The sequence below is a fragment of the Diadema setosum genome, chromosome 18, assembly GCF_964275005.1.
Source record: "Diadema setosum chromosome 18, eeDiaSeto1, whole genome shotgun sequence".
Classification (NCBI taxonomy): Eukaryota; Metazoa; Echinodermata; class Echinoidea; order Diadematoida; family Diadematidae; genus Diadema; species Diadema setosum.
The window spans coordinates 22,217,737-22,230,933 of NC_092702.1; the positions used below are offsets into that span (position 1 = coordinate 22,217,737).

The 13,197-nt window shown below is 39.3% G+C and overlaps 1 protein-coding gene across 5 annotated transcripts in view; it reads right to left on the reverse strand.

Annotated features, from left to right (window-relative positions):
- Window positions 1-13,197, reverse strand: part of LOC140242135 (fucose mutarotase-like) — a 269,459-nt gene that overhangs the window by 193,891 nt on the left and 62,371 nt on the right. The window contains exon 1 of one of the 5 annotated variants that reach the window (XM_072321901.1): window positions 2,870-3,224. The exons of 3 other annotated variants lie outside the window; for them this stretch is intronic. The gene's annotated coding sequence lies outside the window, so the exon portion shown is untranslated. Of the gene's footprint in view, window positions 1-2,869; window positions 3,225-13,197 lie in introns of those variants that run through there. One more of the 5 variants, XM_072321900.1, reaches the window with a different exon arrangement.

Consider the following 13,197-nt stretch of genomic DNA (forward strand, 5'->3'; position numbering starts at 1 on the left):
TGCAAGTTTACAAGAAAAATGCTAAGTCCACCATGATACACATGTGCTGATCAGACATGAGATATGAATACATGCAGTATGTGCACTGGGCTTGCAGATTCTTTGATAAAACAATATAAGGGTACCTGAATGGGATCAGCGAAGGTCAAAATCTAGTGAGTTCAGCCTCGATTGCTACATGCTGTATGTACATCTTCACAGAATTCCGCAGCAGAACAAGCACACTGCACACTTTGTACTTTGTTGGAAAAGGTAAATTACATCATAAATAGGACTACAATATGTACATATGATTTTGAAACAGAAAAAGAGCAGATATTGGTAAAGCCAGGGTTACACCAGAACCGAATTCTCCCCCCCAAAAAATTGGACCGATTCTGCCTGAATATCGCCCAAATTGGATGGATTGGTGGATTCAAATCTATTCGTCTCTGATTCGGGGAGCTCCCCAAATCAGAGACGAATAGGTTCGGAATAGGTCCCCAATCAGACCAGAATCGCCACAAATTGACCCGAATCAATTTTGGGTATCCCGAATAGAGCTCAGTGCAAAACCCAAATAGTGGCCAGAATCAAGTCAAATGTGGCCACAATCGAGCCGAATGTGGCCCAAATGCGACCCGCATCGGCACGAATATGGCCAAATGCACCGAATAAACCATCGAATTTCCCAAAGACACCCCAAGTGGAATGAAGCAGAGGCCTCCCTGGACGTGTATAGCCAATCTGGCTATATCCGTGAGGCTATTTGGGTCATTCTGGGCACTCATACGATCTATTCTACTGCTAATCGACCACATTCTGGCCTATTCGGCTCACTCGCCTGTATTCTGCTCCGTAATCGGGTAACGATTCGCATGGATTCAGGGAGGTATTCGGGGCATGCTGGACAGATTCAGCTCTATTTTTATATATTTTTTTTTAATATTTGGGTCTATTTGGCTGAATGATTCGGGCCGTTACTCCCCAATAATACCAATTGGCCCGAATCTGCCCAGAATGCCCAGAATGCCCCGAATCCAACCGAATTCCATCCGATTACATCCCGAATGTGGCCCGAATGATTTTTGTCGGGGCCACATTCAGGGGGGTGTTTCATCAACGCTTGTCAGCGCTGACAACTGTCGGTGCTGACCAATTTCAGCAAAATCCTTGGTTTTGATTGGCTGAGATGCTCTGGTCACTGACTGTTACTATGGTGATTCAAGTTGTCAGCGCTGACAAGCGTTGATGAAACACCCCCCTGGAGTATTTTGGAGGGTATTCGGCTGGTTTTCAACATTTCAAAACGAGCCGAATCCCTCCACGAATGTTCCAAAATTGCTCCCGAATTTTCACCCATTCAGGGAAGGAGAACAGAATGCTCCCGAATCCACCCGATTTTGCAGCTGATTCGGTTCCAGTGTAACCGAGGCTTAACAGGAACTCTAAGCCTTTGATTAAAGTAATTTTTCAACCTAGTATAAAACTACCAAACATGAATTTATAGACCATGAATGCCGACAATCTTGTGTACAATCTGCTAACCTGGTATGCCAGGTCCCTGTAAGGGACAGGTTAAAGGATGGTGAACGAGACATTAAAATCAAGAAAATCATACAAAAGGTGTCAAAGCAGAGGGAAATGTCTGTTAAAACAGATTTTTATGTGACTTTTTAAAATATATTCGTACCACTGAAAAATCGCGAGTTAAAACTGACTGATTTACTTCACCGATTTTCGCTCCAGAACGGCCGTCTTTTTCGGGGCCCTAAAATATGACGTCATGACGTGGACGAACGTACCCTTTACGATCGAGTGTGCAGCGCTAGCCAGCTCTACATCGAGTCCGCCATTCATAAAGCACGTAGTTCTTTGTGAGCGGATGCAATACAATACTGTACCTTGCCTGTCTTTAGTCGCATCTGCTTTATCGGCAGAAACAGCAGGGTAAAATGTACCATTATTTAAAAAAAGAAGAGATGAATGAATGAATAAATAAATAAATAAATAAATAAATAATAGCCATAATAATACTAATAATATAGTCTGAAGCAACGTCAGTAGCGAACCGCCGAGTCCCCGCCGGAGAGCTAGTTTGGTGTGTATGGTAGCCCCACTACATATCGACCACATTCTTTGAAACCGACCGCGTATAATTCGCGCACTGAACACTTAGTACGCACTTCGTCTGCGCGCAAAGCACATAAAAATGGATCGGCTTTGAATGTAGATGAGGATGGTGTGGGAAAACGCGATAATTCACTTTTCTTTAATGGTTTTAATCAAGGACAAAATTTCGAATGAATATTTTCACCGAATCGTAATGACAGCACAATGTAATGTCTATGGAAGTTCCTAATAAGCTTCGTTGATGTTTTCTACAACACGGTGTTCAATACAACTCGGTTTGCGTGCATTGTCAATGCAAAAAACAGCGGTCGATCCTGATAACGCGATTTACCGCGGGGAGCTGAAACGAGGCCACGCTAGTTCGTCGGCAATATTTTTGCACTGAAACTTCAAATCGAAAAGGGAACAACGGCATTTGATAGAGCTGGATTTTCTCAATCACGTAGGTCAAGTTTTTTACGTGAATTTCAGTATTAAATATTCTTATCAAGCAAATAAACATTAGGCGGTCGATGAGTAGTAGGTCGAACCCTACATAGGCTACGCCACTACGTAGATCCTTACGTTAGCTAGGTCAGAGTTCTTGTTCTACCGTAACGTTAGGCTCTACTACTGTACTAACTAGGCCTATTAAACGGTTACTATAAGCTGTTTAAGAGTAGAGACTGAGGCGCGAAAGCGCAAGTAGAAATCTAAAAAGGTATACTTCATGGTAATTTGAAGGAAGATGGATTCAATAAGTGAAATTATAACTCACTTTTGCTTGATAGAGTAAACAAGACACGTACAGATACCTCGGTGCACTCAGGTCATCATGCGGAATTCACGCTTTGAATGCGAACCACGGCGCGCGCGGCGTGATACAGAGCGTAGCTTAGGTGCAAAGTTAGCTAGCGTATCACATCAGCGAGCGCAGGGCTGATTCGTCCATGTCATGACGTCATAATTTTGGTCACCAAAATTTCGCCATCAGATCGGGTTCAGGTGGTCTAAAAAGGGCCTCAAAACACCATCTCTCAATCGTTCTAAAGACATTTTCACCTTCTGAAAGTTAACTATTCATATTCCTAGAGACTTAAGCTTTGCAGAAATATATAAATCACTTTGTTTATGAATACCGACATTTTTTTCTTGTTCACCATACTTTAAGGTATTTGTGATTGGGTCAAAGTACTACCACATGGTTTCTTTGAAGGGAAATAGCCCCCTCTCTGGAGAGGAGATAGGTGATGTTATCTGTTAGGTGTCATCCTTTTGTTAACCATTGTCTCTGGAAGGGGAAAAACAACAAATACAAAGAGGAATCATGTCAAGGAACGACCTGATTCTTTTTCAACCTGAAAGAGCTTCAAGCAAAAAAAAAAAATCTTCCCGAAGACACAAGAAAAAGTAAGAGGTCTTAAGGGCTTCTGGACACAAGAGGCTATCACAGTGCATAACCCACTCTGTTTTGTTTCAGCTGCCTTTTATTTTTCCCCTACTCTCTCTCTTTCTATCTACCCCCACTGTCCCTGTGTCTCTTTGTTTGGGATTAGCTGGTTAAATATGGGGATTAGCTAATCCTGTCCCCAGAATGGAGCACCTCTCCAGGGGGCCTGACACGGATAAGCCGGCGCTCTAGATGGGCCGGCATACCACAGCAGTGACTAACTGTGTATCCCATTGTTAATCGACAACATGTAATCTCGGCTCAGCTTGCCACCCATTATTTGATAATCATGTCATTCTACTCAAAACTGTTATTCAGTTATAACTTCCCTCCATCGCAGGAGTTCTGTCTGATGGGGGTAATGATCTGAAGATATGTTAACAACAAATGGGGGGGGGGAAGGGTGCAAAACAACTTTTAAAGGCAGAATCTCTTTGCTTTCTTGAGGCTTTTCAACTTCAACCAAATTTCAGATTCTTAAAAAAGGTATCAGATCAGCACAGCACATAAATACGCTTTACCCATCAGAGATTCATAGATACAGTCATTCATCACATTTCCATTCATTCACATTACAAATTATATTCATTAGTGAATGATTAGTCACCACAAAATGAATACAAGAGTACAAATGTAAACAAAAGTTTAAAATGCATTGATGAGATGCAGTCAAGAACATCTCTTTTATATAATAATATTCTTTCATTTTCTGACCAAATATGCCTGGCAGCTTCAATATTTCATACAATGAGAGGTTTTCAGTCAGGCTGTGCAAAATATCTTGTGATTACAATGTGATACATTCGTACTGTTTTGTCACATTTGTTATCTCTAGTAATATTACGCCCAGTAGCAAAGGGAGCTCTTTAATGGCAATATCATCATAAAATAACAATGAAGGAAAAACAGAAAAAAAGGAATGAAAAGGCAAGTGAAGAGATAGCAGAACACATTTTAGCAACAATACCAGGTAGTATTTTTTGTTGTTATTAATGTTCATGACTTGCAATGATTACAAGATCTATTGAAACAGTGATTGCACTATAGAAAGCATGACGGATTGATAGCAATGAAAATGCGATTACAGCCTCAATGTCTGTTTCTGAATAAAGTCTAACAATTCTGAACAATGAACAGTTTCATTTCCCAAGTCCACAAGAACTTTTACACACAAAAAAAAAAGAAAAAAAAAAACCCCAAGGCAATCCACAATAACAAAAGAGGTGAAGGAGAAAAGAAAAAAAAAATAAGGACATTTCACTTTAAGCAAAAGCTCACAAGTATTAAGGAACCAGCAAAACACTGGCTTAATTGTCATTAAGAATACATCTTTTTTTTCTTCCTGCGAGTCACTTTCACCTGGGATAAACAATAACAAACAGGAAGGGATGAGAAAGGAGACTCTCTTGTCTTCTTGGTATCCTATGAATGAACATCACTGCAGGACCCTGAGCTAAACTGTCAAGTAACTCCTGCTTTATATCTCTCTCTCCATGGTCCCACACACACACAGCCGTGTTTTGTGCCCGACAACAAAAGGCGGGCTATCATCCAAGTGCTACAGGTGCTTAACTCAACAGACAATGAAAGCCGGACAAATTCGAGAGAGCGATCGGGATGACGATGGGCATTGTCTCTGTCAACTGCCACAAAGGAGTGGGTATTTGTTCCCCTGATCAGCAGTCCCTGGTGTATAGGCCTAGACTGCTTTATTGGACTTCAATGGAGTCTTCCGTATTAGGCTTCCGAATTCAACAGTCAGAGAAAGAGGCAGATTACAATCAGAGACAATAAAAGGGCTTAATAGTGTTTTCACCTCTGTTTACTTGATATAATCAACATCAGCATCCCTACATGTTTGTGCCCTGAAAATGAACTCAACAAACACCACTGTTGAAGCTGGTAGCTGTCATTTCCCCGCTGTTTACAAGTATATGGTGCGAAACTGTCTCTCTGTGATGGATACAAGCAGCAAACTGTTGTCATATCTTAATGATCAAATGATCAAATCATGATCCATCCATCCCTCCCCCCCCCCCCATCTTGAAAGATAATCTTCTTCTACACATCCCAACACATAAGGCAAAAATTGCATCACAAGAGCGAACATTTGCTCATGTAGCTCCAAAACTGTGGAATAACTTACCATTTATTATTAGGAAATCTCCAATTGTTGCATTATTCAAATCAAGTCGGGAAACACATTTTTACACAATTTGTTTTTCATTAACTGTTCACAATTGCTAAGCAGATCAGGGCAGTGCAGAAAATCTACAAAGATTTTGCACTTCATAAACTAATAATCGATATTACCATTATCTCTGTACATTATGTCTATGTATCTTTCTTTCTCATCTGTTGATCTATTCATCCATCTACCAATATACCTATTTGTCTACCAACTTATCCATCTATTTGCCTGATACATACAAATGTACCTATGCTTCTACCCATCTATGACTATCTATTCACATATTGTACTTATGTCTTTCATCTACACTTGTATAAAGCTACCTGCTTCCCTTTTTTCTCTCTCTAACCTTCTTGCTGGGTCTCAATGTCTTCTATGATGTCAGTTTCTATGCCAGCACATAAAATATACATTTTTTTTTTCAAATAGCACATTGATGATGTATGCAACACTGATTACAAATTCAATATTTGCAATAATTTGGTCTCTGTGGAACTTTAATACACCCCCTCCCCACCCCCCCCCCCCCCACAGTACCATCGATGAATGGAACTTTTCACCATGATGCATTTTCATCTTAAAATTTTTACATGCGACACTTCTGCTCTGGGAGCAAGCCAATAATGTGTAGAGTGAAGCAATCTCATACCGCTTTTATACTGGGCACAACTTTTAGCTCGCTTCTGAAGCGAGCTACCTTTAGCTCGGGCCAAGTCGTTTTATACTGCCATTCTCGACCACCCAAGGTTACGTGCGAGACCAGACCTATCGCCCCCCCCCCCCCCCCCCCATTAGCCTGCTGTCCTTCCAATGAGCACGAAAATTCAGTGACAGTTTTTATGCTTACGAATACGAGTACGAATTCAGTTCCGTTGTTATACGGTACGTTACTCGCGAAATTCAACCAGTCATCGGCATATATAGTGTATACGTACTGAGCTGGTCTATTTTTTTTCTTATGATTTAATCATGTCGTTTGCTAGCTAGTTCAAAGAGTTCATTGCATTGAGAGTTTTACTGAACAGCAAACACACCAATGCACTGCGTAATATACAGCGCGCCGGTGGCAACAGTACAGTGCTCAGTAAACGTACATATTGGCAACCCGGAAGCACCGTACACGCTTTCCGGTCACAGGTCAGTGGATTTAGCCGTGGCTAAGGCTGTGTTCATGCGAAACTAGAATTGCGTTTCTAAACACATTTAGTCGTTAAATATGTTTAGTTGCGTTGCGTTCATGCGATTTTTCCATTTAAACACGTTTCAAAACGCCGATCTGAAATGCGGAAAAAAGGGTGTTTTGAATCATGATTCTGCCAGAATCACGATCGCAGAAACCGCATGAATGCAACTGTGATTTCAATCATGATTCTATGATGTCATTGTGCGCTGTGCGCATGCGTGTCTCGTGGGGTATCCCACAGCTTCTTGCTCTGTTCGCGCGCATGTGTACGTCTTATGAATCGTGTGTTTTGGTACCATACTTGCACTTGTTTGTTTACATCAACGCCATACACCGATTCTATGCTGGTATCTAACGTTAGCTGTTTAATATAATAATACATGTAATTACTCTCTGATTGAGTTGATAAAAATAATGGCTGCAGCGCTGTGTCTACCAAGGGAAACAATTGGAGAGACGAAGAATTAGGAATATTCCTCGATCTGTGGGTAGAGCCTGAATGCCACACCTTACTGGAAAGTATTCACCGAAATAAAAACAAAAAGGCCTATAATAAACTGACTGATCAGTTGGCATAAGGAGGTCTGGCTCGAGTTGCAGAGACAAGGTCAAACTGCGCAGTGCGCTGCGCAATGGCAAAGGATGAGCAGAGCCAGAATCAGCGTTGCAAAAGCCCGCATGAACGCTCTTCCGCCGAGACCGTGATTTGAAACGCCGTTTTGAATCATGATTCATGTTTGTGATTCTGGCTACGAAATTCGCATGAACGCGGCCTAAACTCGCGAACCTTTTATACTGAAGTTAGCTCGCTTCTGAAGCTGACCTGATCCACCCCCGTAGAGGGGACTAACTTTAGCTCAGACTAACTATTTTTCGACCTTTTATACTTAGAGTTTTGATTTGATTTGATTTGATTTATTTGCACAAAATGAAAGTGGTCCACAAAGTACCGTGAATAATGGGAATCTTTTCTCCAAAAGACACATAAGTACATTTACTCTTTATTTTATACCTTCTCTCAATCACTGATGTGACCACTTTTAAGTCAAATAGGCCTCATTGCCCTCATGAATTACAAGGCTCTCCATAATTATGACATATTTTCAATGCCATGCAGTCCACAAGCATATTCTTTTCATTTTAGATAATTCATGAGGAAAGCTTAGCTTTGTTTTCATTGGCTCCTTTTTGGTAAAAAAAAAAAAGGGGGGGGGGGCACCACAACATATCATAGGAAATACACCAGGGGGGTGTTTCATCAACGCTTGTCAGCCCCGACAACTGTTGGCACTGACCAATTTCAGCAAAATCCTTGGTTTTGAATGGCTGAGATGCTCTGGTTACTGACTGTTACTATGGTGATTCAAGTTGTCAGCACCGACAAACGTTGATGAAACACCCCCCAGATTCTAAGCATTCCAATACGCTGAGTAGATTCAAACATGTTTCAACATGATTTACAACTGCACCATGTCCAGAGACAGTCTTGCCCAAATTTGGGGCTGGAGGAAGTGTATATAAAATGCGCGAGTGTGGGTGTGTTTACTAGGGTGTTAACTTAGATGGCAAAAACTAATAAAACTAGAGATTGTAATTTGTCATCACTGACAAATTAAGGTGATCCGATTTTTTTTTTTAATCAATGATTCGAGTTCTGATAGTGCAACGTCTCAGCTACAACATATTAAAAATTTGAGAGAAATTCACCGAAGCATAGTGCTCGATAAAGAGAGTCATGTCAATTTTCACATCTAAAAAATTCCCTCCCATAGAGATAACACGTCATAGCGAAGATAGAAAGAGAAGTACATTATGACCTTTGACCCTACTTTGCACAGACAAGATGGCATCTGAGCAAAAAGTGGTTATTTTATGAAATGATCCCTGTAACATGGTCTTTACGTGTGCAAAATATGGAAGAGAAAAGACATATATTCACCAAGATACAGGATGAAACATCTATGACCTTTGACCCTAATTTACATACCCAAGATGGCGTCTGATCAAGTAGTTGTTATTTTATGAAATAATGTACGTGACATGAACTAAATATGTACAAAATATGGTGGTGATAGGGTATGTTTTTCTTGAGTTATTGCACATAAAGTTGCAAAAAGAAAGAAATATTTCAATACATCGAAGATAAACTCTAATTTCAAGTAAGTTTTTTGACGTGATTCCGACATCGAATGAAAAAACGAAGGGCACATTCACGATAGCCCAAAGTCTCAGCTACCACATATCAAAATCTTGGAGAAATTCACCGAAGTATAAGTGAGCTAGTGCTCGATAAAGATAGTCATGTCAATTTTCATTTCCATAAAAACTGCACTCCCATAGAGATTACACGTAAACTGGTCAAATTCTGCAAAGATACTGCAAAGTCTCAGCTACAACATATTAAAATCTGAGAGAAATTCACCAAAGCATAAGTAAGATAGTGCTCGATAAAGAGAGTCATGTCGATTTTCTCATCTAAAAAATTCCCTCCCATAGAGATAACACGTCATAGCGAAGATAGAAAAAGAAGTACATATGACCTTTGACCCCACTTTGCACAGACAAGATGGCATCTGAGCAAAAAGTAGTTATTTTATGAAATGATCCCTGTAACATGGTCTTTACGTGTGCCAAATATGGGAAAGATAGGACATGTATTCACCAAGATACAGGATGAAACATCTATGACCTTTGACCCTAATTTACATGTCCAAGATGGCGTCTGATCAAGTAGTTGTTATTTTATGAAATAATGTTCGTGACATGAACTAAACATGTGCAAAATATGGTGGTGATAGGGTATGTTTTTCTTGAGTTATTGCACATAAAGTTGCAAAAAGAAAGAAATATTTCAATACATCGAAGATAAACTTTAATTTCAAGTAAGTTTTTTGACGTGATCCCGACATCGTATGAAAAAACGAAGGGCACACTTACGATAGCCCTACCTCTCAGCTACAACATATTAAAATCTCAGAGAAATTTACTGAAGCATAAGTGAGCTAGTGCTCGATAAAGATAGTCATGTCAATTTTCATTTCCATAAAAATTGCACTCCCATAGAGATTACACGTAAACTGGTCAAATTTGACAAGGTTACTTTCAATCCATTTTTTCGAGGTGATGTAGTCATCTAATCAAAATTGCGTTATGACATTTATGAAAGAGCATTTCATAAGCTACAACATATTGAAATTTGGGTGAAAATTGGCAAAGGAAAAGTGAGATACGCTCGAGTAAACTTGAAATTTGATGACGTCATTTTGAAAATTTACTTTTTTTTACTTTATTAAGAAATTTGATATCTTTTAATCATTTTGTCAGCATAGCCAACCCATGAAATGACATGTACAACTCATCAGCTTTCAGAATATGTCAAGAAAATGGGGGGTCACCGTCCATCCTGACGAGTAAAATCGGATTTAAAATTGGCGGTTTTTTGGCATAGTTGCACTGTGTATCCCCATTGACGCACGCGCGGAATTTTGAATTTGACGGGCCCGTATGACGTCATATTGAGTCGGATCGACTTGAAACTTGGTAGAAATAATCCTTGACATTTTGGACATCCGATCCGTGTGAAAAAATGGAAAATTTCTATTTCATATTAGCTCTGCGTGCGAATATGTGTGCGCGCGTACGCGTCCGTCCGATTTTTTCAATTTTTCAAAAAATGCTCAAAATGGTCTGAAACGTGTGCAAAAAAAATTTGAGCTCGATTTGAGCATACAAATTTTTCAACGCGCGCGTACGCGCGCGTTTTGACATGAAAATGAATTTTGAGAATATGAGTAGAATCCGCTTGACTTGAAATATATGTGACGTAAATTTCATTGAAATATTCCACTCCATTAATGAGATATGCATGAAAATGTGTTTTCATATAATGACGTCATAGTGACGTCACGGTCGACTGATCACTACGATTTTACTTGCGCTGTCGTCTTTGCGACATGACACATATATGGTATAAGTTTGACATTGAGAAGCAATGCACTTTCTGAGCTAACCTCTGCACAACTTTTGAGGAGAAATAAAGAAAGAAACAAAGAAAGAAGAATAAAGAACTAGAGATTGTAATTTGTCATCACTGACAAATTAAGGTGATCCGATTTCTTTTTTAATCAATGATTCGAATCGTGATAGTGCAAAGTCTCAGCTACAACATACTAAAATCTGAGAGAAATTCACCGAAGCATAAGTAAGATAGTGCTCGATAAAGAGAGTCATGTCAATTTTCACATCTAAGAAAATCCACTCCCATAGAGATAACACGTCATAGCGAAAATAGAAAAAGAAGTACATATGACCTTTGACCCCACTTTGCACAGACAAGATGGCATCTGAGCAAAAAGTGGTTGTTTTATGAAATGATCCCTGTAACATGGTCTTTACGTGTGCAAAATATGGGAAAGATAGGACACGTATTCACCAAGATACAGGATGAAACATCTATGACCTTTGACCCTAATTTACATACCCAAGATGGCGTCTGATCAAGTCGTTGTTATTTTATGAAATAATGTTCGTGACATGAACTAAATATGTGCAAAATATGGTGGTGATAGGGTATGTTTTTCTTGAGTTATTGCACATAACATTGCAAAAAGAAAGAAATATCTCAATACATCGAAGATAAACTTTAATTTCAAGTAAGTTTTTTGACTTGATCCCGACATCGTATGAAAAAACGAAGGGCACACTTACGATAGCCCAAAGTCTCAGCTACAACATTCTAAAATCTGGGAAAAATTCACCGAAGCATAAGTGAGCTAGTGCTCGAAAAAGATAGTCATGTCAATTTTCACTTCCAGAAAAACTGCTCTTCCATAGAGATAACACGTAAACTGGTCAAATTTTACAAGGATACTTTTAATCCATTTTTACGAGGTGATGACGTCATCCAATCAAAAGTTTGTAATAATAAATATGAAAGAACATTAAATAAGCTACAACATATTGAAAGTTAGGTGAAAATCGGCAAAGGATAAGTGAGATACGCTCGAGTGAACTTAAATTTTGATGACGTCATTTTGAAAATTTACTTTTTTTACTTTATTAAGAAATTTGATATCTTTTAATCATTTTTTTCAGTATCGCCAACCCATGAAATGATATGTACAACTCATCAGCTTTCAAAATATGTAAAGAAAATGGGGGGTCACCGTCCATCCTGACGAGTAAAATCGGATTTAAATTTGGCGGTTTTTTGGCATTGTTGCACTGTATATCGCCATTGACGCGCGCGCGGAATTTCAACTTTGACGGGTCCGTATGACGTCATATTGAGTCGGATCGACTTGAAACTTGGTAGAAACATTCTTTGACATTTCAGACATCCGATACGTGTGAAAAAACGGGAAATTTCTATTGCATATGAGCTGTGCGTGCGTATATGCGCGCGCGCGTACGCGTCCGTCAATTTTTTCTGAAATACTTCAAATGACCTGAAACGTGTGCAAAACAATTTTGAGCTCGATTGGAGCATGTTAAAATTTCAACGCGCGCGTACGCGCTCGTTTACTATGAACGTGACTAAATTTTATGAAATATATCAATAGAACTTCACTTGAACTATATGATACGTAAATTTCATTGAGAAAATCCATTCCATTAATGAGATACGAATGTGAACGTGTTTTCAGATAATGACGTCATAGTGACGTCATGGTTGACTGATCACAGTGATACATTAGATCTGTCGTCCTTATGACGTGATACATATATGGTATCAGTTTAGAAGTGATAGGTGAATGACTTTTTGAGTTAACCTCTGCACAACATTTGAGGAGAAAGAAATAAAGAAGAAGAAAGAATCCGTACAGATACAATAGGTGATCCGAGAGGATACTCGGATCACCTAATCAGTACAGATACAGAAGGTGATCCGAGAGGATACTCGGATCACCTAACAAAGAATATAAACAGGAGGGGAATTATTTTACTGTGATGCCCTCTTTTAATTCAGAACATGTATACTGTACCCTCCCAATCTGTAGCAGTAATATTTGAACACACATGTTGTGCAGAACATCATGCCTGGGCATACATTTCAACAAGTGTTTCCAGCTTTCCAGGTAGTCATCTTTTACCTATATGTTTCATATTCAGTGAGTATTTGAGAAAAATACAATCTGCTCTGTGTTTCAACCCTGAATTAAAACTTTTAAATGGCTCTAGGTTTTAATAAGGAATACGTATTAATAACATACAGTTGTACCTACATTTTTTTTTAGAGGTAAACATTCCATCAATACCTACAGTGACTTTGAGCAAATATCA